Source organism: Cavia porcellus, unplaced genomic scaffold (assembly GCF_034190915.1).
Source record: "Cavia porcellus strain 051 isolate PalLab524CR breed Dunkin Hartley unplaced genomic scaffold, mCavPor4.1 scaffold_6, whole genome shotgun sequence".
Taxonomy (NCBI): Eukaryota; Metazoa; Chordata; class Mammalia; order Rodentia; family Caviidae; genus Cavia; species Cavia porcellus.
In genome coordinates this window covers 15,102,892-15,129,243 of record NW_026947489.1, presented here as the reverse complement: position 1 = coordinate 15,129,243, position 26,352 = coordinate 15,102,892, and positions in this window count along the sequence as shown.

Here is a 26,352-nt window from a genome sequence, read left to right as displayed (position 1 = left end):
AGTCTCTTTAATAAATGGTGCTGGAAAAACTGGCTCTCCATATGATGAAAACTAAAACTAGACCCATGCCTATCACCATGTACTAAAATAAAGTCTAAATGGATCAAAGATCTAAATGTTAAAACAGAAATGCTAAATCTATTGGAAGACAAATTGGGTAAAAACCTTGAAGATATAGGAGTAGGTAGAGAATTCATGAATAGGACTCAAACCGCATGGGAAATACATCCCAGAATCAATAACTGGGATCACCTCTTATTAAAAAGTTTCTGCACATCAAAAGAAATCTCCAGCATAATGAAAAGAAAACCCACAAACTGGGAAAAAATCTTAGTGAACTGCCCCTCAGACAAAGGACTTCTGTCTAAAACATATAAAGAATTAAAAAAAATAAGACCCCCAAAATTCAAAGACCCAATCCAAAAGTGGGCATTTGAGATGAATAAACAATTCTCTGATGAAGAAATACAAACAGCAAATAAATATATGAAAAAATGTTCATCATCATTAGTCATTAGAGAAATGCAAATTAAAACCACAGTGAGATTCCATCTCACTCTTGAAAGAATGGCCAAGATCAAGAAAACCACCACCAACAAATGCTGGAGAGGCTGTGGGGGAAAAGGAACTCTCCTGCACTGTTGGTGGGAGTGTAGACTAGTGCAACCATTGTGGAGATCACTCTGGAGATTTCTCGGAAAACTGGGACTGCAAGCCCCGTTTGACTCAGCTATACCACTTCTAGGCATATTTCCAGAAGAACTGAAAGCATCATACAACAGTGATATATGTGCACCCATGTTTATAGCAGCACAATTTGTAATAGCCAGATCTTGGAAACAACCTAAGTGCTCATCAGCTGAAGAATGGATAAAAAAAGTTGTGGTATTTTTATACAATGGAGTACTACTCAGCTATAAAGTATGATAACATTGAGACATTTATAAATAAATGGACGTTGCTTGAGACCATACTCATAAGTGAAATAAATCAAACTCACATGTATAAATATCAAATAGTTTCCCTAGCGTAAGCAACGATAAGACTACATAAAAGTATGTGGTAACCATGAGTCCTAATCATATTGGTTTGAAGCCATATAATGTTTTCACTCATTAACTGCAATGGTTTTAACCTAGGTTGTTCGATTTTAGTATCTATGATAGTACAAATAGCTATTTTGAAGAAAACAACACAACATAAAAGCTAGTGCTGATTTAATATCATCTTGTTTGGAAGTCCCATCAACCTGTGGTACATCTGTTTCCACTGGTTTTAACATGTTGTATCTTACTATATTTCACTATATGCTATAGTATAAACAAAATTCTTTATAGGCAAAGAGATAATAAAGAAGCCGTTGTTCATTTTTCTATTAGCTGGTTCTAAATACCCTGTAATTCTTGCATTCTCTTGAATGGCTTCACATTGTCTTGATATGCTTGATGTTATAGCATACAAAGTTACACTCAAATAATTCAAGGAAAGAGTCACTATGGCAACTACTATTATGTTAGATTATCTGGTGGTGAAACACAATGATGCTTGAATGGTTCAGTTCTGCCCTGCGTTGTTCTGTTACAATGTCCTCTCTTATCTCAATCTCCCTCCTTTTTAAAACATTAATCTATTTTCTCTCATTTTTTTAATTAAGGGAAAACTAAATTAAAAATAGCGGGACATACTATAGTAACTTTCTTGGTTTTCCTATTAACCGGATTTGAACCCCAGTATTGCTCTCCCCATCTTGTTCTGTCTGATTATTCTATATTCTATTTTGTTTGATAGTATCAAGTTTGAGGGTATAGGCAACCACTTTGAAGACAATAAGATATACTATGATGCCCATTATGGTTTGGCTATTATCCTTTTTTTTAAGTCCTGCAAGGTCTTCAGTGTGGGTTTTATTGGTCTTGTTCTGTACTGTTTTGATCAATTCTATTATACCTGATGATATAGACAACTCAGTTTAAAAATAGCAAGAGGCACAATGGTAACTACTTTTGATCACCTGGTATTCTATTTTTGTATCATGTGCTATGCCCACCCTTCTGTTCTAACTGACCCTGTTTTGCTTAGTCACATTTGGTTTTATTCTCTTGAAAAAAAGTAGTAAGAACCGTGGGAGTAATAAAATGCAAAAAGTCTGATTGTTGTTGTAAAAAAGAGAGGAAAGGAAGGTGGACTAAGGGATATAACCGCAGGTATGTTCGAGTGTGTAAGATGGAAAAACATATTACTGAGCTTTTGTTGGATCATTGAATGGAACTGTCTGCAATCTCACTGCATGAATGTCCACTTTATATGCTTTAATTTTGTAATTTGGACAACTGTTCCTGGGAAGATAATATGTAACCTATTCACTGGTGATTTCTTACTGTATATTTTTTTTCTTGAAATACTGTGTTATTTGTACCCTTTTACTGCTTTGTTTTTTTATGTTTTCTTTTTTCTCGAAAAAAAAAACTAAAAACAACAACAACAAAAAACTTTTGCACAGCAAAAAACCCCACCAACAGAGTAAAGAGATAGCCCATGCAATGGGGAAAAATTTTACCAGCTGTATCTCAGACAAAGGACTAAAATCAAGAATATATTAAACACTAAGAAGAAATCAGGCCCCCCGCCCTGCAATTTACAGACCAACCAAAAGTGGGCATCTGAAATGAATAGACGCTTCTTAGATGAAGAAGTTAGAGAGGAAATAAGATATGAAACATGTTCAGTATCAGTGGTCATTTGAGGAATGTAAATAAAAACAAAACTGAAATTCCTTCTCATTCTAAAAAAATGGCTGTTATCAAGAAGTCAACCAATAACAAATGCTGGCCAGGCTGTGAGGAAAAAGCAGCCCTTCTCCACTGTTAATGGGCGTGTAAATTGGTACAAGCAATATGGAAATCTGTGTGGAAATTCCTCAGAAGGAAGGCAAAGGGAGAAAAGGAGAATAGAAAGAAAAAATGGGAACAAAGCTTTTGTAAATAAGGAGGGGAAGAAGGATTGAAGGGAGGGGAGGGGCATGGGGGGAAGGTGAATACCAGTATATTATTTATACAGGTACAAGTTCCCTAAGATGAATGTGGTCATCATACATACCAAAAGTATACCAATAAAGTTAATTTAAAAAGAAGATATGCAAAGAATCCACAGGCCACACACAGTGAAATACTAGATAAAATACTTCTAGAGGGAAAAAAATCACTATTCTGAAGAGCTTGGAGGTGAAAATGTGAAAAAGTAGAAAAGGGACAGAAGGAGAGAAAGAAGTTAAAATTGATCCAGCTCCAAATACAAGCCAGGCAATATCAATCAGCAGGTTTAACGTTTCCCTAAAGTTTACATTTCTCCATGAGCTATGAAATGTCCATGAGTGGCTATGGGGTAGATTGATGGCATTCATACTTCTGAGTCTGTGGTTTTGGGTTCTAATTAGAAAAGTATGTGCAAATTGCTAAAACTTCAATGTTATTTTTTCCCTTTCAAAAAAAAAAAAAGTAGGGTGGAGAGAAAACATGCACCTAGTTGCACCCATCTCTTTGGACCACACAGTAGATGATTGCTTGGAAGATCAGCAAGTGCGAAGTCCAGTAATATAATCACAGAGCAGTGGAGAAAACACTTTACTGGGCCAGGAATGATAAGAACTTAATCCCCAGCTCAGCGCTGCCGCAGGATGAGCGCTGCATCTTACACAACACTTCTCTGCACTGAAGCTCTTTCCTAACAAAATGAGACAAGTGTTCTAGATCCTGGCCTCCACCTTTTTCATACTAGAGAACAGTTTTAGAAAGGATAGGTTTCCCACAGACAGGGATGGCTGTGAGGGACTGTTTTGGAGATGATTCAAGCGTATTGCATTTATTGTTTACTAAATTTCTACAGTTAATATATTGAACGCTTCAGTTCTATTATTGTTACATTGGATTTTGAGTGAACAACTAGGTCTCCGACATCACAATTTACACTCGTGTTTGGGGTCCTATAAGAATCTGACTGCTGATGAGAAGGGAGGCAGAGCTTAGGTATTAATACCAGGAATCGGGAGCAACTCAATGAATAGGATGAATTCCATGAAGCTTAGCTCACTTGCCCCCTGCACTTCTGCTCGGCAACCCAGTTTCTAACTGGTGTGGCTGAGAGGGTGGTGATCCTTCTCCTAAATGCTATTTCTTGTCCCTTAGAGATCTGGCACCATGTACCACTTTTATTCCCTTTAAGTAATGTTGGGAAATAAATAGCTATCAGAATATTCCATCGCCATCTTCAATTACAAAATGATAATTAACCCTCTGTTCCACAGGCCTATCCCTTTTCCTGCAGGAGAGGGGAGGAAGTGAGGGTGATCTTGGGAGGGAGAAAGGCTCTCCCCAGCTGCTCCTATGATGAGGAAATAATTACTTAATGGCTGGGCAATTTGTAAAGCAGCTGCTGGTGGTTTAGGGACCCAGCTGTTTCAAAAAGAAAAAAGAACGAGCCTTTTTCTTTTCTATATCCCATGGAAGGTGAATTAGATATGTCACTGCAAAATAAATGATTAGCTCCTGGTAGAGAGTTTTCTTTGAAGTCCCTTGATGAGAAAAGGTCTGGAAGGCTGACGACGTTTACAAGTTCATATTTTAGAAATAAATCTTTAAACAGGACGAGAATATGACAGAAATATAAGAACATAGGACATTTATATCAAACTTTCTACTTGAAGCTATAATAATTGGTGGTCATTATTTTTTCCTCCCAGAGGTTTAAAAAAAAAATCAAAGCAATAACACCTCAGGGCATTTTTTCTCTTTTTTGCCTTGTTCACTGGGTTTAAGGAAAAAAAAGTCCTATGTTTTGATGGCATTGGTCAGGCAAGCAGGGGGCCAGTTATTTCAAGGGTGAACATTAGATGCTTGTTCATTAAATACGTCTAGGCAGGGAACAGGACGAGGGGGTTTGCTGATTTTTTTTTCACATGATCTTTAGAGTCATTATAGGAGAAGGACGCCTTGTTTTCACTGAGCAGATGAAAACAACCAAAGTTCAAATAACCGATTCAGCTGAGTTCAACCAGGGTCGATGTCTGGAATCAAGTGGAGAAGTTAGAATACTGGTCAAGGAAGACAGATTTGGAGTCTGGCTGTTTGAATTCTGGAAACGTCAATGTTTGATGTTGGCTAAGTGCCCTAACAATTCAGAGCCTTTCTTTCTATGTAGCTCTGTTACCCCACAGACTATGAGCTTAAATTCAATGCACTGTTATTAATCCTGCCTGACTTCAAAGCCTTTGCTCATTTACTATCCCTTGTCATACTGAAAGTAACACAGAATTGCGGAAAAATATTGAATAAATACACCCAGCTATAAGAAATCCATCTTATATCACAAAACAGAGTAGGCTAGCTAGACTAATGTTACGTTTATGTTGTTAGGAAAGAAACACGAATCAGGAAGAATGTAATTCTGACTCTTCTTAGGGGCGATCATCAAATAGTCTTTCCTCCCTACTCTGAATATTAACTTCTGCACTGCCAGTGGTCCAAGCAGGACCTGTGCAGCATCTTGGATTCTGAGAAACTGCAGGAGGCCATACTTCAATAAATTCCTCCTGGAAGGAAGGAAATAATAACCTAATCTCATCATCTCCAGATTGAACGAGGTCTGCCGTGTTACAAATCTACTTAGCTAGGGAACAGCTCTCATGGTCTGCTTTGGTCCAGCTGTCTAAATATTGCTTAGCTTCAAAATCTGTCTTCTCTCTACTTCCTCCAACAAATCGGGTCCCAAAGCCTTTAGACCATACTGATCTCTCTTTCCTCTCCAGACTTCCAGAGATCTTTCCATCTGTGTCCACACTTCCTTATGTTTTTTCTCATTTTATATTGTTTCTGGGTTCATTTAAAACATCCTTGTGTTCCTTGAGAATGAAAACCGTATTAATATTCTCTTTGTTCCCTGAAGAGTTGAGCATGGTGAAGGAACAATAACAAAAGAATGAACACATGCTCAGGTTTCAAATTCTGTAGTTTAAATTTGCTTTGCTGGAATGACTTCTGCCTCAAACGTCTCATTTGTTACCCAGTTGAGCCAACGTGAAATCATGATTTTTCACTGACAGTGAACAAGTTTGGATTTTCATCTGGGCTCTTCCAATTATTCTCTGTGCAATATCAACTTCTTCATGGGTACAATGGGAACAATGACTTACTCCTAGAGTTTGCAGGAAGAATGAGTAGTATAATTCGTAAAGTAAAGCACATAATGTCAATAAACATTGCCATTTTCTTATGATGCTCTTCTCTATCAGTGACCACAGTTGATATGAACCAGGCTACCAGGTCAATTCTGTAGAGAGTACTTTCAAAAATTTATACTTTTAGTTTTGCAACATGTGTTGAGCTGCACATTTTAATGAGTTTTTAACAATGTCTTGGTTGTTATGACCTAGACCTAAATAATAAAATGTGAATCTAAATATGATAGAAGTAACATTAGAATACTAGGGAGGGACATAGACACTTGATATTTCTCTTTGAGTTATCTTTAATCTTGAATGGAAATAACTTAGTACCATCCTAAAACAGAGGAAGTGGTCTCCTACAATAAATTAATAATTTATGTTAAACAGATATGCAGAGAACTCCTTACATATTAGGATTGTATGAAGCAGAGCTTCCCAAATGTTAAGAGTACAGAAGAGTCACCTGAAGGCTTAGCAGAAATGGATCTTCTTTGGCCCTAACCCTGTCTGATTCATCAGTTATCAGGCGGGGCCCCAGAACTGCATCTCTAACAAGTGCACAGTGATGTTGATGCTGGTGACTCCCCAGCTACCCGGAATGGGAAACACTTAACATTAAACCCTGTAAAGTCAGCCATCGGGGGGCTCACTGTTTACTGCCACCCTAAAGGTAGAATTTTCTGACAATGTCAAGAAAACAGTCTTCTTGAAGAGAAAAGTAATTTATAATGGTTAAGAGAAAAAGTTAACATATTAATACATGACAGTAAATTGTATACAATGAAAGAAGGGAGTGTTAAGTATTTGAAAATAAAAATTTTTTAAATTACTTTTAATTTTTGCTACTATGTGATTATAGTAAATAATATTTACATTCCTTGTGGAGAATTGGTGTATTTATGTAACATACAGTACACCTCTTTTTTACCCCCATCCATTCATCCCTTGATCACTATTTTTTGTATATGTTTATAATACATAATATTTTCATTCCTTGTGTGGAGTTGGTACATTCATATACTACATTTATTCACTTATTCATTTTTCCTTCTCCCCATCTCTTTATTTCTCTCCTCTTTGAAAAACATCCACTTCCCTACTATCTATTATTTATCATTGATTTTATTTTTTCTTCATATTTTGAATTTTTCATGCAAGATAAATCATGTGATATTTAATGTTATATGTCTAATTTATCTCACTTAAAGTCATAGTCTCAAGGGGCATCTATTTTTCTATGAATGACTAAAGTTTATCCTTTTTAAAATTTTTTTTATTTTAAAGAGATTAAGACAAAAGAGGACAGAACAAAGCATTTCAGAACAGAACAATGTAGGCAACACAGTATTTCACCACAAGATAACCTGTAATTAATATTAGCTACCATAATGTCTCTTTCTTTGAAATAGTGAGTCATAACTTCATATACAATAGTATCAAACATAACAAAACAGTATAAAACCATTTAAGAGAATGAAAGTATTATAGGGCATTCAGAACCAAATAATAGAAAATGAACAATGGCTACTATATTACCTCATTTTCCATAAAAAATTTGTTTATACTATCACACATAATAAAATCCAATAAGATACAACATGATAGAACCAATGGAAACAGAAGAACAAAAACATGGTAGGACTTCAGAGTAAGATGATATTAAATCAGCACTGGCTATTATAATGCCTTGTTTTCTCCAAAATAGCTGTTAATATCATCACAGATAATAAAATCAAACAAACCAGGATAAAACCATTTCAGCTAATGAATGAAAACATTATAAGGCTTCAAAGCAATGTAATGGGAATCGTGATTACCATAAACTTTTATGTACTCTTACCATTTCTTACACTAGGGAGACTATACTGTATGTGAGTTTGATTTATTTCACTTATGAGTATGGTCTCAAGTTCCATCCATTTATTTATAAATATTTCTCAATGTGATCATTCTTTATAGCTGAGTAGTACTCCATTGTATAAAAATACCATAACTTTTTTTTATCTATTCCTCAGTTGATAGACACTTAGGTTGTTTCCAAGACTTGGCTATTACAAATTGTGCTGCTATAAACCTGGGTGCACATATATCACTGTGGTATGATGTTTCCAGTTCTTTTGGGAATATGCCTTGAAGTGGAATAGCTGGGTCAAATGGGACTTCCAGTTCAAGCTTTTTTCTCCAGACTGACCTCCACCATGCACCAGTCTACACTCCCACCAACAGTGCAGAAGAGTTCCTTTTTCCCCACAGCCTCTTCAGCATTTGTTGTTGCTAGTTTTCTTGATCCTGGCCATTCTTTCAGGAGTGAGATGGAATCTCAGTGTGGTTTTAATTTGCATTTCTTTAATGACTAATGATGATGAACATTTTTTGTATATTTATTTGCCATTTGTATTTCTTTCTATTTGAACTGAATTTCAGGGGTCTGATTTTTTTTTAATTCTTTATATGTTTTAGACAGAAGTCCTTTGTTTGAGGAACAGTTCACGAAGATTTTTTTTCCAGTTTGTGGGTTTTCTTTTCACTATGCTGGAGATTTCTTTTGACATACAGAAACTTTTTAATAGGATGTGATCCCTGTTATTGATTCTGGGAAGTAGTTCCCATGTGGTTTGATTCCTGTTCATGAATTTTCTACCTATCCCTACGTCTTTAAGATTTTTACCTATTTTGCCTTCCAACAGATTTAGTGTTTCTGTTTTAATATTCAGATCTTTGATCCATTTAGATTTTAGTTTAGTACATGGTGATAGGCATGGGTCTAGTTTTAGTTTTTGGCATATAGAGAGCCAGTTTTTCTAGCACCATTTATTAAAGAGATTGTCATTCTTCCAGTGAACATGTTTGACCTCTTTATCAAAGACAAGGTGGTTGAGTGTGTTTGTAGTTGTGGTTGTATCTTCTAATCTATTCCATTGATCTTCAGATCTGTTTTTATTTCAATACCATGTTGATTTTATTACAGTAGCTTTGTAATATAACTTCAAGTCAGGGGTTGTGATGCCTTCTGCGTTGTCTTTGCTGCTTAGAATTGCCTTTGTTATTCGAGGTCTTTTCTGGTTCCAGATGAATTTTAGGAGTGATTTCTTTAGATCTATGAGGTATGTTGATGGTATTTTCATTGGGATTGCATTGAATCTGTATAATGGCATTGAGATAATGGCCATTTTCACAATATTTATTATTCCTATCCATGAACAAGAGATGTCTTTGCATTTTCTGAGATCATCTTCAATTTCTTTTTTCAGGGTATTATTTCCCCTGTGAGATCTTTTACTTCTTTCGATTAACTCCTAGGTATTTCAAATTTTTGGATGCTAGTGAAGGTGCGCCTTCTCTTATTTTTCTCTCAGTGATTCTATTGTTAGTGTATAGAAATGCTATTGATTTTTGAGTATTGATTTTGTATCCAGCTACATTGCTGAATTTATTTTATCTAGGAGTCTTTCCATGGAGTTTTGGGGCTCTTCTATGTAGAGTATCATGTCATATTGTCTGCAAACAGAGTAGCAACCTCTACCTTTTTTTTTTTTTTTTTGGTTCCTGTTTCACGAAAGATTGTTTTCCATACTTTGACTTTCAGTGTGTGAGTTTCCTTTTGGGTTAGATGTGTTTCTTATAGGCAGCATATGGTTGGGTGTTGTTTCTTGATCCATTCTGCCAGTCTGTTTCTTTTAATTGGTGAATTAAGACCATTTACATTAATGGTTATAACTGTGGTATATTGGTTTAATGTTGACATAGTATCTTTCTGCTATTGCATCTTTATCTTTCCATTCTGTTTAACTGTCTGCCTTGCTTAGTGGTTTTTTCCCAGGTATATCTAGGCTGTCTTTCAGTATTCTATGCAGGGTTGGTTTGGTGATCATGAAGTTCTTCAGCTGTTCTTTGTCATGAAAGTATCTTATTTCTCCATCCATTTTGAAGGACAGTTTTGTAGGGTCCATCAGTCTAGGTTGGAAACCGTTTTCCTTTAGGATCTGAAATACTTCATTCCATGCTCTTCTTGACTTCATTGTTTGTGTTGAGAAGTTTGCTGTGATCCTGATAGGTTTTCCTTTATAGGTGATCTGTCTTTTCTCTCTGACAGCTTTTAATATTTTATAATTATGTTGGATTTCTGGGATGGTGATTATTATATGTCTGGGCATAGTTTTATTTTGGTTATGGCTATTTGGAGTTCTATATGCTTCACTTACCTGTATTTCAGTTTCCATTCTCATGTTTGTAAATTTTCAACTATTACTTCTGTAAATAGTCTCTTGATATCATTTTTGTTGTCCCCTTTTTTATTTACCCCCTATCAATCTTTTGCTGTTTTTCTTTGCATCGTCTTGCAACTGTTGAACTGTTATTTCCTGATTCCTTGTTATTTTTAAGAGACCTTTCCTTTCCTGTTTACTAGCTGCAATCTTTTCTGGGATCTGAAATCCTATCTTTACTTTCAATGAAACTGCTTTGACAACTTTCAATCAAATTTTTGATTTCCTGTATATCTCTTTGTTTCTTGTATTGTTCATCCAGGATTTTATGTTTGTTTTTTCCTCTAATTTTTAAACTGTGTCCTCTTTACTTTTATTTTTCATTACTTTTGTCATTTCTTCTTTTATCGCAGAGATTATTTCTAATTTGAGTTCATTTAAAGCTTCCTGGAGTTGCTTCTTTATTTCAGTTGCTATTATTTCAGATATTTCAGGTGTATGGAATATGTTTTCTTCTGTGTATATGTATCCTAGGTTTTCTTGGGATGGGCTGGAGGTTTGAGATTGCATTTTGGTCTTGTCACTTTCCTATATTTCTGTGTTTCAAGTGATGTACCAAAGCTTCCCCTGGGCGGGTTGGAAATTGTCTCCTATGTGCTTGGCTCCTGGGAGTGAATGGAGGTTGTGAGCATGGTCCAATCAGGCCCACAGGACCTCCTATGCCATGTCCAGTGTTCCAGGAAGCTGGGTGGGTTCCTAACCACTGTGAGTGTTGGTCCAAAACTCTTCCCAGGCAAGCACCAATGCGCTGGAATTCATTTCACGTGCCCTCAACTCTCCTGATTAAAGAAGGTCCCCGGGCATGGTCTAGTTAGGCCCCAAACCTCCCAAGCCTAGTCTAGTGTGGCTGGAAGCAGGGTGGGCCCTTAATGTCTGGGAGTGATGTTCTTAAACTCTCTCTCCAGCCCTGAGCTGGTGTGCTGGAGCTCACCTCCAGCAGCCCAATTCCATGGATTGAAAGAAGGTCACTGGGCATGGCCCAACCAGGCTGGAAACCTGCAGAGCCCAATCTAGTGTGGTTGTAAGCTGTGGACCGCCAGGAGCAATGATCTTAAAGTCTCCCATCCTACCTGGTGTGCTGGAACTCACCTCTGGCTATGTTTATCTTTTTATGATAGACTAGTACTCCAGTCAATACCAATTTTTCTTTGTCCATTCTTCTGTTTTTGGGCATACAGGCTGCTTGTATCTATTATGTATTGTGTTACTATAAACATGTACCTCTGTAATACGATACTTATAACTCTTTAGGGAAGATACCTAGAAGGGAATTAACTGAATCAAACGGAATTTCCAGTTTGATTTTTTTGAGAAATCTGCATACTGATTTCCAAAGTGGATCTACCAATTCACATGCCCACCAAAAGCATAGAAATACTTCTTTTACCCAAGCCTTTTCATGATTAGTTCACTTCTTGGTTACAACCATAATTTTGGTGAAACATGGAATTCCTGTGTTGTTCTAATTTGTGTTTCTTTAATGGCGATCAGTGTATAACATCTCTTCATGTTTATATCACCCATTTGTGCTTCTTCTATGAAATGTCTATTATTTTCACTTGCCCCCTTTCAAAATTTGGCATTTTGTGTGGGGTGATCTATTTTTTTTAGTCCTTTGTGTATTCTTTATATTAGCCCTCTGTCTGAAGAGTAGCAGGCAAAGTTTTTCCTATCCTGTAGACTGTCTTTTTATCCCTTTGGTTGCTTCTTCTGCCATGCAAAATGTTTTTAATTTAATGTGACCCCAGCTGTTGATTCTCAGTACTATTTCCATTACTGTTTCCTGAACAGGTTCTGTTCAGAAATTTCCTAGCTACATCTATCATGTGACTTCAAAAGTTTTATGTATTTTGTCTTCCAGCAGGTTAAATATATCTGTTTTAATGTTTCTTTGATCCATTTGGATTTTAGCTTAGTACACAATGAGATTCAATCTTGTATGTATAGATAATCAGTTTTCCAGATCCATTTATTATAGAAACTATCTTTTATTCATTGTATTTTTTAGATTAAATATTTGAATATGCTGAGGGTTAATTCTGCACCTTCAGTTCTGTCCCAGAATTTTGTTTTGTGAAGAATGCTGTTGGAATTTTGATTGAGATTCCATTAAATCTGTGTATTCATTTTGGAGGTATGGTTATTTTGACTCTTTTAGTTCTGTCTTTCCATCAACAGCAATATCTCTCCATCTTCTTAGATTCTCTCAAATATCATACCATTTAGAGATGAGGACAATAGAATGTAGTAAGAGTACAAAGTAGAAAATCTCAGAGGAGGACTCTTTGAATGGGATTGATGCCCATATTAGAAGAGATGATAGAATTTGTTCTTCTTCCCCACCCCTTTGTGAGGACACATTGAGAAGCTGGCTGCATCCAAACAAAAAAGAGGGCTTTCCTTCCAGACTCAACCTTCTGTTGACCTGATCTTGGCCTTTAATCTCCAGATGTGTGAGAACGTGAACTGCTATAGTTTGCACTGCTAAGCCCACAGCAGATTAACACATGTCCCTAGGGCAAGGAGATGTGGTGGCTCCTTCACTGACATTAGTCAGGGGTTTGGGCGAGTTTTTGAAGGACTTGTCTCCCACTCGGTATGCGCCAGGACCAACAAATGTAGAATGAGAAATCACTATACAAGAGGATCAGAGAAAAACCACTCCAATGAGAAATGGCTGTGTCCATTAAGGAAGGTGTTTCCCTGGTAAGTATTTCTGTTGAGTTGCTTAAACAGATTCCATGAGGGAAAAGTGTCTCTAACATCCAAAGATGAGTGATTTTTAGCAATTTCCTGCTTGCACCAAGTTTTTGGTGCTCAGGTTTTGGATATGTTTCATTATAGTATAACCACAACATGTACCATGCAAACCATTATTGAGTTTATGATTCCATGGGTTAAAGGCAGTTCCAAAGTTCTGAAGACATTATCGACATGCATGTCTTGGATTTTTTTATTCCTCAACTGAAGCTCTATCCTTCAAACACAAATGAAATTGTCATTCCTCAACCCGCTACCCCAGGACATGGCCAATGCCCTTCTACCTCCTTCCTTAATGAATTTTGAGGATCATTTGGCAGTTTATAGAAGTACAATAAGCCATACAATATTTTTCTACTTTGACTGGCTTCCTTAACATATTGTGATATCTTTAATACTCATCCATGTTGTAATGTATCAGAATTCTTTCTGTTTTAAGGCTGTAGACTATTCCATTGTACTTCCAAACCACATTTTGCTCATGCATTCTTCTTGTAGTGGACATTTATGTTACTTTCCCCTTTGGACTATTGTGAATAATGTTGCAGGGACAGTGATATAAAAATCTTTAGGAGCTTCTATCTTTCATTTTATTGGATGGATGCCTTGCAGTGGAATTGCTGTACAACATAATAAAACTCTTTTTATGTTTTTGAAGAAACAGTGTACATTTTGAAGAATCACTATATACTGTTCCAGAGAAGCTGTCTAGCTTTGCCACCTCCTGTCAAACAATTAGTATTATTTGTTTATTTTATTTTATCATTCTTATCCAAGTGGGTGTGACCTATGTGAGGTGATAGTTTTGGTTTTCCTTTTTAGTATAATTAAGGTATAATTTTGCAGGTGTATGTTATGATTGTATATATATTTCAATATCATCATCATAAAATTAATCAACACATTTATCACAATATCTAATTATTATTTTTGTATATGTGTGTCCTTGTGGGTTTGATTTGTCTTTCACAAATGAATAATGATATTGAACATCTTTTCATGTGATTTTTGACCATTTGTACATCTTTGGAGAAAAATCTATTCCAGTCCATTGACAGTTTTTAATTTGAAGTGTTGGACGTTTTCATTGTTAAGCTTTAAATGTCTTTTAAATATTATTGATGTGAATCTTTTGCCAGATATATGATTTTCAGCTGCTTTTCCCATTTTCTGAGTTGTCTTTTCACTCCATTAATAGCATACTTTCATGCACAAATGATTTTAACTTTGAGATTCCCCGGATTTTACATTTTATTGCTGTTGTTGTTGGGTGTGATTTTAGTGTCTCATCTAAAATAAATATTGCCAAATCTGTGAAGCTTTTCTCACATGTTTTCTACTAAGGTTTTTATAATTTTCACTCTTTAATCCATTTTGGTTAATTTTTATATGTGGTGCAAGCTAATAATCTAACTTTATAGACTTTTGGATGTCAATATCCAATTTTCACAGCATGTTTTGAAAAAATAGTCTTTTCCCAATGAGTTTGAATTGTCTTTACTTAACAACATTTGAACCCGTATGTGTGAACATCTTTCTAGACCTCCTACTCTATCCTATTAGTCTGTCAGCCTTATAACAGAACCACATTATTTTAATTACTATAATTTCAAAGGAAGTGTGATAGCAGAGTAGCTTTGTAGGAAACTTTAAAGTCATGAGGTGTGATGAAATTTGTTCTAAAAGACTATTCTAGCTGCTTAGAATCATTTGATATTTCATATGAATTTAGGATCAGGTTTTCTAGATCTGCAAAAGTGTCAGTGGTAGTTTTTACTCATATTGCATAGAACCTACAAATCACTTTGAGTATTACTATATTAATGTCTTCACAACATTAAGTCTTCCAATACATGGCTATGAGAGATCTTTCCATTTATTATTGTCTTTTTCAATTTATTTCAGCAATGTTTTATAGTTTTTAGGGTACAAGTCTTTTGCTTTATTTCTAAATACAATATTGCTGATGTCATAAGTAGAATTGCATTCTATAAAACTCTGTGCATGTTCATTGTTTTTCATAGAAGTGCAAATGATGTTGTGTTTTGCTTTAGTATCCTGAGATTTTAATAAATTCATTTATTAGTTATAAAAGTCCTCTTTCTCTGCATGTATGTGTAATCCTGCTTTTCTATACTGAAGATTGCGCCATCTGTGAACAAAGGTAATTTTATATATTTGTTTTCTCTGTTAACACCCATTGTTTCTTTCTTATGCCTAATTGCTCTTGCTAGAGCTCTCAGTACTTATATAGAAGTAGTAAAGTGAGTATCTCTGTGTTATTATGATCTTAGAGGAAAAGCATTCTACCTCTCACTATTGAATATCATGTTAGCTAATGATTTTTTATATATGACTTATTTTGAAGTAGCTGTCTTCTATTCTTAAATTGCTGAATGATTTTATTATGGAAAGGATTTTGATCTTTGTCAAATTCTTTCTTTCTGCATCAGCGTAGATGATGTTATTTTTCCTTAATTCTGTTGGCATGATATATTGCTCTGGTTTTTTAGGAATGTTGAACTGTAATTGCTCTGCAGCAATAAATTTCACCTCATTTTGGTGAATAAACCCTTTAGTGTGCTTTTCATTGCTAGTATCAAGAATTTTTATATCAATTTTTCAAGGGGCAGTGCTCTGTGGTTTCATCTTTTCAGGTACTCTCTTTTTCTCACTTCATAATATTCACTTCATATAATGAGTTAGAAAATGTTTCTTTCTTTTTAGTTTTTTTTTTTTTTGGAAGAGTTTGACAAGGATTGGTATTGATTCTTCTACAAATGTTTGGTAGAATTCAGTAGTGCTGAATCTGGCCCTTGGTTTTTGTCCCCCATTGGGAGGTTTTTGATTAGTAGCTAAATATACTTACTATTATAACTTTTTTTGGATTCTGTATTTTCTCATGATTTAATATTGGCAAGTTGTACATTTCTAGGAAGTTATTCCATTTGGAAATGGACAAATTCCATTCCAAATGGAATTTGTCCATTTGTTCATCTAGGTTATCCAATTTTGTGAATAAAATTGTTCACAGCATTTTAAAAGAATCCTTTTTATTTCTGTGCAATTAGTACCAATTCTCCTCCTTCATTTGTACCTTTAGTTGCTTGGATATTGTGTTATTATTTTACTCACCCACTCTATGATTTGCAATTTGTTGATCTTTTGAAGAAAAACTACCCCACTAATTTTTCTCTATTTTCAATTTTATACCTCTCCTATAATATTTCCCCAAAATCTCTGTTAGAATATATGTAACATAAAATTTACTATGCCAAACATTTTTAGATGAAGAGTTTAGTGTTTTAAGTACAGCCATATTACTGTACAGCCATGACCACTATCCATCTCGAGAACTCTTTAAAAAATGAAACTTCACACCCAATGAATATTATTTTCCAGTTCCTCTCTCCACCCAACTGCTTGTTGTGCATTTTGCCTGATATTAGTGTAGTTAATTTTGCTTTCTTTCAGTTACTATTTGCACGTCATTCTCTATTCTTTCTCTTTTCATTTGATTCCTTTGATCTAAAGTGAGTTTCTTAAAAATAATCATAAAATGAAACTTTAGAAAATGGATTTCTTATAGAGAGTATATAGTGTGATCCTGTTTTTTTAAAAATTGATTCTGACAATCCATGTGTTTTTCTTGACAAATTTATTAGATCTACATTTAAATTATATATTGACTGAGAATGTTTGCTGGCTATTTTATTGATTATTTTTTGTATTATAATTTCAGCAAACACAGTACTCATTTCAGTGTTCTTTTGTTCTGGCAGTACTGTGGACTGAATGTAGGGTCTTCATAGTGACCTATATACCCAGTCTCTTTTTTATTTTATTACTTTTTATTTAGGTGCTGTGTTCAAACTTATGATCCTGTTGCCTCAGCTTCTTAGAGTGCTGGGATTACAGCTAGGTGCCACCATGCCCCTCACTTTAAAACATTTTTCCCTTTGGTTTGGTTGATTTTTCTGCAGTGAAATATTGATACCCTTCTCATTTTGTGTGCATTCTATATATTTTTGGGATATATATATATATATATATATATACACACACACACACACACACACACACACACATATATGATTTTACTTATAGTTGAGATTGCGTTATAGTCTAAAGTTAGGATACCTTAAATTAATATGAACTTAATTTCACTTTCCTACAAAGGTCGATTTTACAGCTCCTTTTTCCCATTTTATATCAAAAATGCAACAAGTGATGCATTCCTTCATATCTATAAACACAGATTTAGAAGTATTTTTCATATATTTTTGATGCTGTAGAAAATAAAAACTGAATATACACTGCAAAATTGTAATAACATGGTTTTTATTTTTATCTATATATTTTCTTTTATGGGAAAACTTTATATTTTTATGTGGGTTTGAGTTACTGTTTAATATAACCTCACTTTAACTTAACATGCTCCTTTTATCATTTCTTGTCAGGAAATTCCACTGGTAATGAATTCTCTAGGCTTTTATTTTCATGGAAGGCTTTAATTTATCCCTCACCCTTGAAAGACAATTTCCCTGAATATAGATTTCTGAAGTAATCGAGTTTTCCTACTTCTCAGTACTTTAAATTCACCCCACTGCCTCTGGCTGGAAAAGGTTCCTGGGGGAAAATGCACTTATTGTCTCATTGAGAATCCTTTATATGTGACTAAACATTTTCCTGTTCCTATTTCAAGAGTTCTTTGTTTTGAGACATTTTTACTATAATACATTTGAGTTCACCCAGTTGGTTTATCTACATCATTGGTGGGTAGATTATGACCAAGAGTTTACATGCGTTGCCCTTACTGTAGAGTCAGTAACTACCTCTTAGTTTGTAGACATTATTAACAGCTTCACCTTTATCTTCCTATCTACCTGTTTAGCCACACATTACAAATATTTCTGGGTGCTAAGCTGAGTATACAGTACCTTCTGAAGACAGGCAGGTGGGGTTAGATTTGGTACTTTTCTAAGAATTTAATTGCTTTTTTGCTTACATTGCTGGAAAATCAGTAACCTGTGCCAGACAAGTTGTTTTCTTTCTCCTGACAAAAAGCAGAATAGCAAGTTTTCATACGGCACTATTTTCAATAGCTGGAACATCAACATTTTATAACAAGGAAAAAAACTGAAACTCTTCAGCTTTGGAATAGAAGTGCTTATAAAACTTTTCACATCCATTCACCATCTGGAAAAGCAAGTTTTACAGTTAGGCTCGATGGATGATGTCTAGAGTCACCAGGCTTGCTGGAAAATGACCTTTTATTTAAGTTATTTCCTGCACAGGACACCACAGTGCTCACCTTACTATAACTTTATGCTTGCTGAAGACTTATCATGGAAACTTAAGAGAAGTACAGGAGGCTGGCCTTCTCCACAGCCCTTATACTGGGGAGTATTTTGAGACTAAAATTAATTGCAGGTTCATGAGTAAAACCCAACAGCTCTTGGCTCTTTTTAATCTCTACAAGATTCCACATGTGAAAATATTTAAGGCCTACTTTTCTTATACCAGGCACTGGAATGGAGATGTATAATTCAGTAGGGAATCTGTATATTCTCACCCACTTAGAGTGGAAAAGTAGTTTAAGCAGAGTCTTCCCAACTATTTCTCTACTTTCTCGAAGTTTGGTCAAATGCAAAATGTGTGCTCCCCTCTTGGTCTTTAGACACACATTGGAATGGTGACTGGTTTCCCTCCTATGTGAAAAGATAAAGTTTACTGTCTCTGGATGACTTGTGTTGAAGGCAAATACCATTCAAAATAAACCTAAAATGATATTTGAATCCAAATAACCCTGCTGGAAATTATGCTAATTAATGTTTTACTTTCACTTCTATATGTTAGAATTTTGACCTCAATATGCAAACATAATGCATGCAAACTGATGTAGAGTTCCTTCCTTGTTTTGTCCACAATTATGTGAACATACTTCCTGATTAAAACTAGACTGAGATTCTTATAGCACACTAATAATTATTTTGAGGTGAATATCATCTCTGTCTTCTTCTCAGGTAACTAGGTAAAATGAAGAATTAAACCCCAATTTACTCTGTCATAAATTTTGTTATGGTTGAGTTTTAAACTTTCCAAATATTGAAATTTCTTCAGAACTTGTGAATCACAAGCCCCTCACTAAATACTGTTGATTTTCTTGGGACACATAGATGCAACTCATAGTGTAGAGCTGCCATCTGCTATATGATTACTGAGAGTTTCTGCTAAACTCACATCTGAAAGGGGCTTTGCTTTCTCCAGGTCTGGATACCATGACACTTTGTATATCAACAACTATTTAATGACTGTCCAGCCCTCAACAAGAAAAAAACTCAAAGGAATCAAACAGATTCCAACTTACTGTTTTAGATGGACATGTCCACATATGAAGCAGAGAGCTGGGTCATATAAAATTCAACTTTTAGTGCTATTATTAGTATGAGTCAAGAAGGAATAGCATTTCTGATATAGTGTGATGGCAACCCCATCTATCTTCACATATTTTCAGTGTGTGATCTCTGGACCAGTCATACCAACAGTCTGGAAAAGTGAAAGTTGACATTAGAGTTCTGAGTCCATCTGGACTTATTGAGTCAAACTCAAGAGCAAGGTTCAGTAGTTCTTTCTAGAATCTTCCAGGTTATTTTGAAGCACACTTAAGTTATTTTTCCCTCTATCTTGTTAGGCCATGCTTTTTTCACCTTATCATATTATCCTCCCACAGTGAAGCCAGAGTAAGAGAATAGACAGTACCAGGTGTTGGTCTACTTAGGCTGAATGGTTAAATTGGTACCACAAGTGGTTCAACTAGTGAGATCTATTGGACAGAGCATTTACATTATTCATTTTTTTTGGTAGTTCTAAGTTCTTTTTCTGCAATGCAATAAATGATTTATAAAGTATTCAATAATCATATTTGATAAAGCTATGTATTTACATTTCTTGTGTGAAAAACTAGAACCAGATATGACTGCATGTGATGACACTAATACAATCACAAAATACTAGTAAGGCAAACTTGCAAGGGAATGCAGGGAAGGCAAATTTATTATTAATATTCACAAACTAAATTTCTAATGCAAAATATTATTTATCCAAACCTTATACCACTGGGACCTGTATTGCTGTGATACCATTCTGGAAGTTTTCTTCCTTTCAGCATTGGCTTATTCCAAAGTATTACATAATTACCATTCACAAAAATATTCCTCAAGAGGCACTTTACTTGTAAAGTTATTATTAGAAATTGTTATGGTTTAAAAACTGGTGGTCAACTTAACACCAGCTGAATTAAATCATCATGGTGCTGAGCACAGATGTTCCACCTGAGGAAAGTTGCCAGCATAAATAGAGCATAAATAGTGGAGAAGATGAGTGAGGTGTTGTGGGTCTCTCTAAGTGTTGCTGTTTGAGCTATTGGTTCTCCTGGAGGAGCCCGTCATGACTAGCTTCCCCAGTGTGAGTTTGACTATTGTCATTGGAGGAATTCGGGACCTTGTTGGTGAGATTGGCTGTGGTTCACTTTGGGAGAGCTCTCGTCCTGACATCAAGCATCGCTTCCTGGCTCCAGGGGGAAACTCGTCATGCTGGCTTTCTGGTGTGTACTCCACTGTTCTTTTTTTTTTTTTTTTTTTTTTTTTTTTTGTCTTTTTCCTTTTTATCGGTACCGGGGATCGAACTCACGACTGCCTGCTTGCAAGGCAGGCGCTTATGCCGCTGAGCTAAATCCCCAGCCCCTCTCCACTGTTCTTATTGTTGGAGGAGCTTGGGACCTCCATGTTACTCAGGACAGCCCTGGTCTTTATTATGAGCCTGACTTCTCAGCTCTAGTATAGAACACTCAACCAACCAGCACAGCTCCTTTACCCTGTTGGCATAGATTTTCTAGCTTCCACTGTTGACATTTGGGCCTTTCCAGCATGGATCCAGAAAACAGACTGGCATGAGTCCTTCTTGTAGCCTCTAGACTTCCAGTTGGACTCACAGAAGACATTGTCATGGACTCTACGTTTTCAGCTTTACTCATGCGGGACATTGCTGTGGGATTCAGGCGCTTGGCTGAGTATTCTGGTTCCTTAGTGTTGTGGATAGATTTCCTGCACTTTCTTGTGTTTTACTCTGGGTGACCGTCATAAATAATATTATAAATTCTGTGTCCTGACTCTAATTGTTTTCCTCACAACCCCTGACTACAACAGAAATTCTTTAATTTGTGGTTGGTAGGGATTCTCTATTGTGCACCAGTTTTTTCTTTTGAATATCTCTGCACAAAAGTAATTATCATTCGACATGTCTGATTCATTCACTAAAGCATGAGATCATAGAGAAAAATAAATCATTAATTGCTTTATATAATTCCTTTTCATACATCAGAGATTTAGCACTTAGCTGAACTGACTTACAAGAATATGTCATGTGTTTTTCTTTAATAAGTGAATAGCATTAATATTTGGCCATGAAGTTTGTGTACCTCTCCTAATCCTAATCTTTATCTCTTCATTTCCCTCTTGTACATTGTCTTTTCTATGCTTCTCTTTTTTGTTTCTATAAGTCTTGTGGAGCCTCTCCTGGCTGAAGTGTTTGTTCAAGACTCCATGAGGCCATTCCTTACTGTGGTAACATCACATCTGAGAATTTACATTTTGATATGTCAAATGCACAGGCAACCTGGGTCACATTGAAGAGATTTTGCACTTCTTTTGAATTATGCTCTGATCTAGAAACCTGAGAAATGCACTCCATGAGTAACTATGAACTCTCTGACCTATGTACTTGCTAGTCATTAAACTAAATAATTAGGTGTGTCTATTATAGGTTCTTCGTATTCTCTCCAAACAATTCAGCATGACACACAAAAGTAGAAGTGAAAGCATAGGTTTACTGGAAAAAATCAAAGATTGACATACTTCTCAGGGTGGGTGCAGGCCGTAAGAAGAGGTCATGGCTCTGAAGAAGCCAGGTATCAGAGTCTGTGTATGGTTTTGACAAGAAGGAAGTAGCTCCTTTAACTGATGTGGCAATTCACACCTGTCAGTGACATCTCCTCTTTTCTGTTAGAGGGAGGATTTTTGTCCTTATATAGACTTTTGAGGAATTGTTGGGGTATGGAAAGCCCATGGAGGTGTAGTCATAACCTCAATGCAAATGAGATTATAATTAATTATAATTAAATTGAGCTTACTTTTTGGTGTTTAAGATATTCTATAGCACGTGAGTTTCCAGGTATGGTTTAGTCATTAAAGGCGGAAGCCCCTTGTGCTTATCCTAGACACTCAGAAGTCTTTAACCCATAGGCCCTTTTGTCTTTGACAAGGTGTGGCCTAGCTGTTACAACTGGATGTTCTCTGTGGTTATAGACAGTTGGCTTCCTCTTTTTCCCTCTGCTCTTCAGCTTCGTGCACCTCTAGGGAAGCAATTTGTCCACCTCTTGCCTTAATACCATGGTGGAACATCTGACAAAGACATGACTAATTAATGTGTAGTGCTTCTAATTCTCAGATAAGTCAACATCCAGGTGAAACTGGGAATCTCTCCTGTGAAGTCCTTTATGTGTTCCAGGCACATTCCCATATGTTCTACTCACAAGCACTCTAGAATGGAAATGCTCGATGTCTTCTTTCTTTAAATCAGAGGTCCCCATTGTTGGCACCAGGGACTGGTTTCATGGAAGCTAATTTTTCCATGGAACCATGTGTTGGGAGGAGTTAGGTGCAGTGCTTGAATTTTTAGAGTTTCTTTTACTTATAATACATAATAATTATATTCCCTACCTCAGGTCCACCACAAGCATTAGATTCTCATAAGAAACGGGCAACCTAGATCCCTCATACATGGTACACCATAGGTTTCGTGCTGTTATGAGAATCTAATAAAGCCACTAGTCTGACAGGGACCAGAACTCAGTAAGTAACGTGACTGATGGGGAGAGCTGTAAACACATAAACACAGATGACGCTTCATGCTTCACTCACTGACATCTGCTTACTTCCTGTTGTGTAGGGGCCATAGGATAGTAGTAGTTCATGGCCCCAAACTTGAAGATGCTGCTTTAAATTAATCAATAGGATTTTAGCCTTGCTCATGCATTCCGTTCATCCATAAAAGTTAGCCTGGTGGAACTTAGGTGGTTAAACAAGAAAGCAAATTCATCTGCCTTCTGGTAAGAGCCGTTGGTGTGAGCCAGGAGGAGAATCAGTCAGCATCTCCCATGAGCCTACCAGTGCATGGGCTGAGAATCAAGTATCCCATCTTCCCCTCCCATTAGCAACTGGGGGCAGAGATCTGAGCATCTCTTGGGAGGATGGCCATATGCGATACAGCAAATATGGAGGATATCCTTCTATCTTCTATTTGAAGGCAAATGTTGTTTTCATTGTTTAGCTTTGTTATGGTTTTTTTTTTTTTTTTTTTTTTGTCTTTTTCATTTTTATCAGTACCGGGGATCGAACTCACGACTGCCTGCTTGTAAGGCAGGTGCTTATGCCGCTGAGCTAAATCCCCAGCCCCAGCTTTGTTATGATTAATTGTTTTGCTCTATTCAATATTCTCTTTTGATTGGTTTTATAATGTTCTGTTTTTTGGTTTGATTTCACTGTACCTGATTGAATGGACAACCACTGTGAAGATAATAGATATACTATGGTAACTATTACTGTTATCCCGGTATCCTGCTGTGAAGTTCTGTACCAATTTCACTGGATTGTCTTTACTGGCTTTGTTCTGTCTTGTTCTGTTGTAGTTTTACTACCTTCAAAATAAATTTTTAAAATTTAGCCGGACATCTGATAGAACACTAATTATAGGTCTCATTTCTGTTGCTATCATATTTTGAAGGGGGCCTACCTAGCAGTAATTTAATTACTTCTGGCTCAAGTAGTCCCTCAAAACCACAGAGTGCATATAGATTGGTGATGGGAAGTATCTGACCCTAACAAAGTCAGAGGCTGTACCTTGGTTTTGTGATCTGCTTCAGTCTTGATCAATTACGTCACTTACAGATTTCAAACTTTCTGCCTGGGAAGGGAAACACGATTTGGTTTCCGTTGTTCCTATTTTCCCAACTTCCTTTTAAGCAACCATGAGATATCTTAGGAACTGCTGCTTTTGAAGCTATTATTCATGTGAGACCAAGACAGAAAATACAAATAAGCACACCAAAACTGCCACCAACTGCTATTTGCTACATGTGACATTTTTTTCTTAAATTTATTTGTTTTATTTTCCCTATTACAACATAATTTGTTGTACCTGTACCTGAGAGTTACTTATAAAGAAGAAGGCGGTGTGTCACAAGACATAAAAGAATGGATCCTGGAGTAAGGCAGACCTGTATTCGAAAACTAGTCCTATGATTTATTATGTTATGGATTTCAGAGCATGAGAATTTCATCTCATCTTTCTTATGCATAAATTGGAGACAATTTTTACCTTAAAAATAAGTGTGAAAATTTATTAATATTTCTTTCACTCTACAAATATTTTTCAGCACTTACAGGACTTGGACCAAGGGAAGAGGATGTATGAGCAAGAAAAACACATTCTCCTGGGGGTCCTACCAAGGGGCTTCTGTGAGCTATCATCTTTTTTCCCTAAGTGATATGAAAAAAAAAATAACACATGAAAGAAATCTGCAAGGTGATATCTACATACCCTGGATATTAAGGATGGGAATTATTACAACACACAAATTTAAGGAAAAGTTTTAATGGCCAAGGTAGGCAAACCCCAGATTTACAACTCTTTGACCTATCAGAAAATTTTACTGACTGCTGAAAAAACTCAGGGAGACATTTATAAAGACAAGCTTTGAGAAAGGAAAACGGTAGAACCTGTGCCATGAGGAAAAACCCCAAGAACTCAATGAAGCCCAGAAAAAAAAAATGCAGAGGTTAGATTTGGCTTGAATACAGAGTGTGGTTATTTGGCACATTCTCGAGAAATGATAAGTGTATGTGTCGCTATTATGTATTAGTAGACTTCTTGAAAGTAAGCACTGTTTTGGTTAGCAAGCAGCTTGGAACCGATTTTAAAAAGTATTTTCAACAAGTCTTCTAGTAGAGCCTTCCCACTGCAGTATAATCAACCCACAAATGCAGATTTGTGGTCTGAAGTCAGATTGTCCTTAGGCAAACAGTAGCTTTCTTGTTTTAAATATTGTACATTTAGTATTGGCCAACATCTCCACTACCCCCGTGGGACACTTAAGTCTAATTGTCATTACGAGCATCAGGACAAGAGAATGCCAGACATCTCAGGCAAGAGCTTTTGGCTGCATGGCAGCCTTTAAATGCCTTACTTTGAAGAAGTGTGTTTTTCTGGAAGGATTTAAAACTGTGTTATATAAGTTGCAATTAGTGGCTTCCCACAAATTGCATATCAGCAAGTGCTGATCTCTGAGGTGCTTTGTTGACTGGCTCACTGGGTTGAAATTTCTTGTTCTCCAGAGGGCAAATGTGTTTCCCTTCCCTTTTACACTCACTCACGCTGGTGCTCATCATCCCAAGTTTGTACTCCAGAGTTTCAGCCTCGGTGTTACAAGGCACCCAGCTAGAGACACATAAAAACAACATCACATATTGTCTTCAAAATATGTTTTATGTTCTTAGCAGAAATATTTCTCAATTTTGTTTCCACTATGTAAGTTTCTCCTGACCTACACCGGACTATCATTCTCAGTATGGTAGATACAGATGCACAGAAATGAAGCAGACATGTTTGTCCTAGTGAAAGGTGACACAGAGTTTGATTCCCAAAAGGCAGCCAAAACTTTTTATTGTGTTTGTGCAGTGAATCTACATCGCTGGGTGAGGAAATACATGATCTTGTTAAAAGTCTTTTGCTTTGGTTAAGAAGGTTTTGGGGAGACTTTGAAAGAAAAATAATGTTCTCCAAAAATGAAGTGTGGTTTGATCATTTCGGGAAGAACGGCTGGCTGACGGACACAACTCAGAGTGGAAGTGGAAGCCCAGCATTAGGATGCACAAACCTCAAATGGAGACTGGCCTGTTCATGACTGTCGGCCGGAAATCAATTCCTGAACTGTGCAGGTTTTCAATGTATAGTTAATGACAGTGACAATTTACTAAAAATAATTGAAAAACT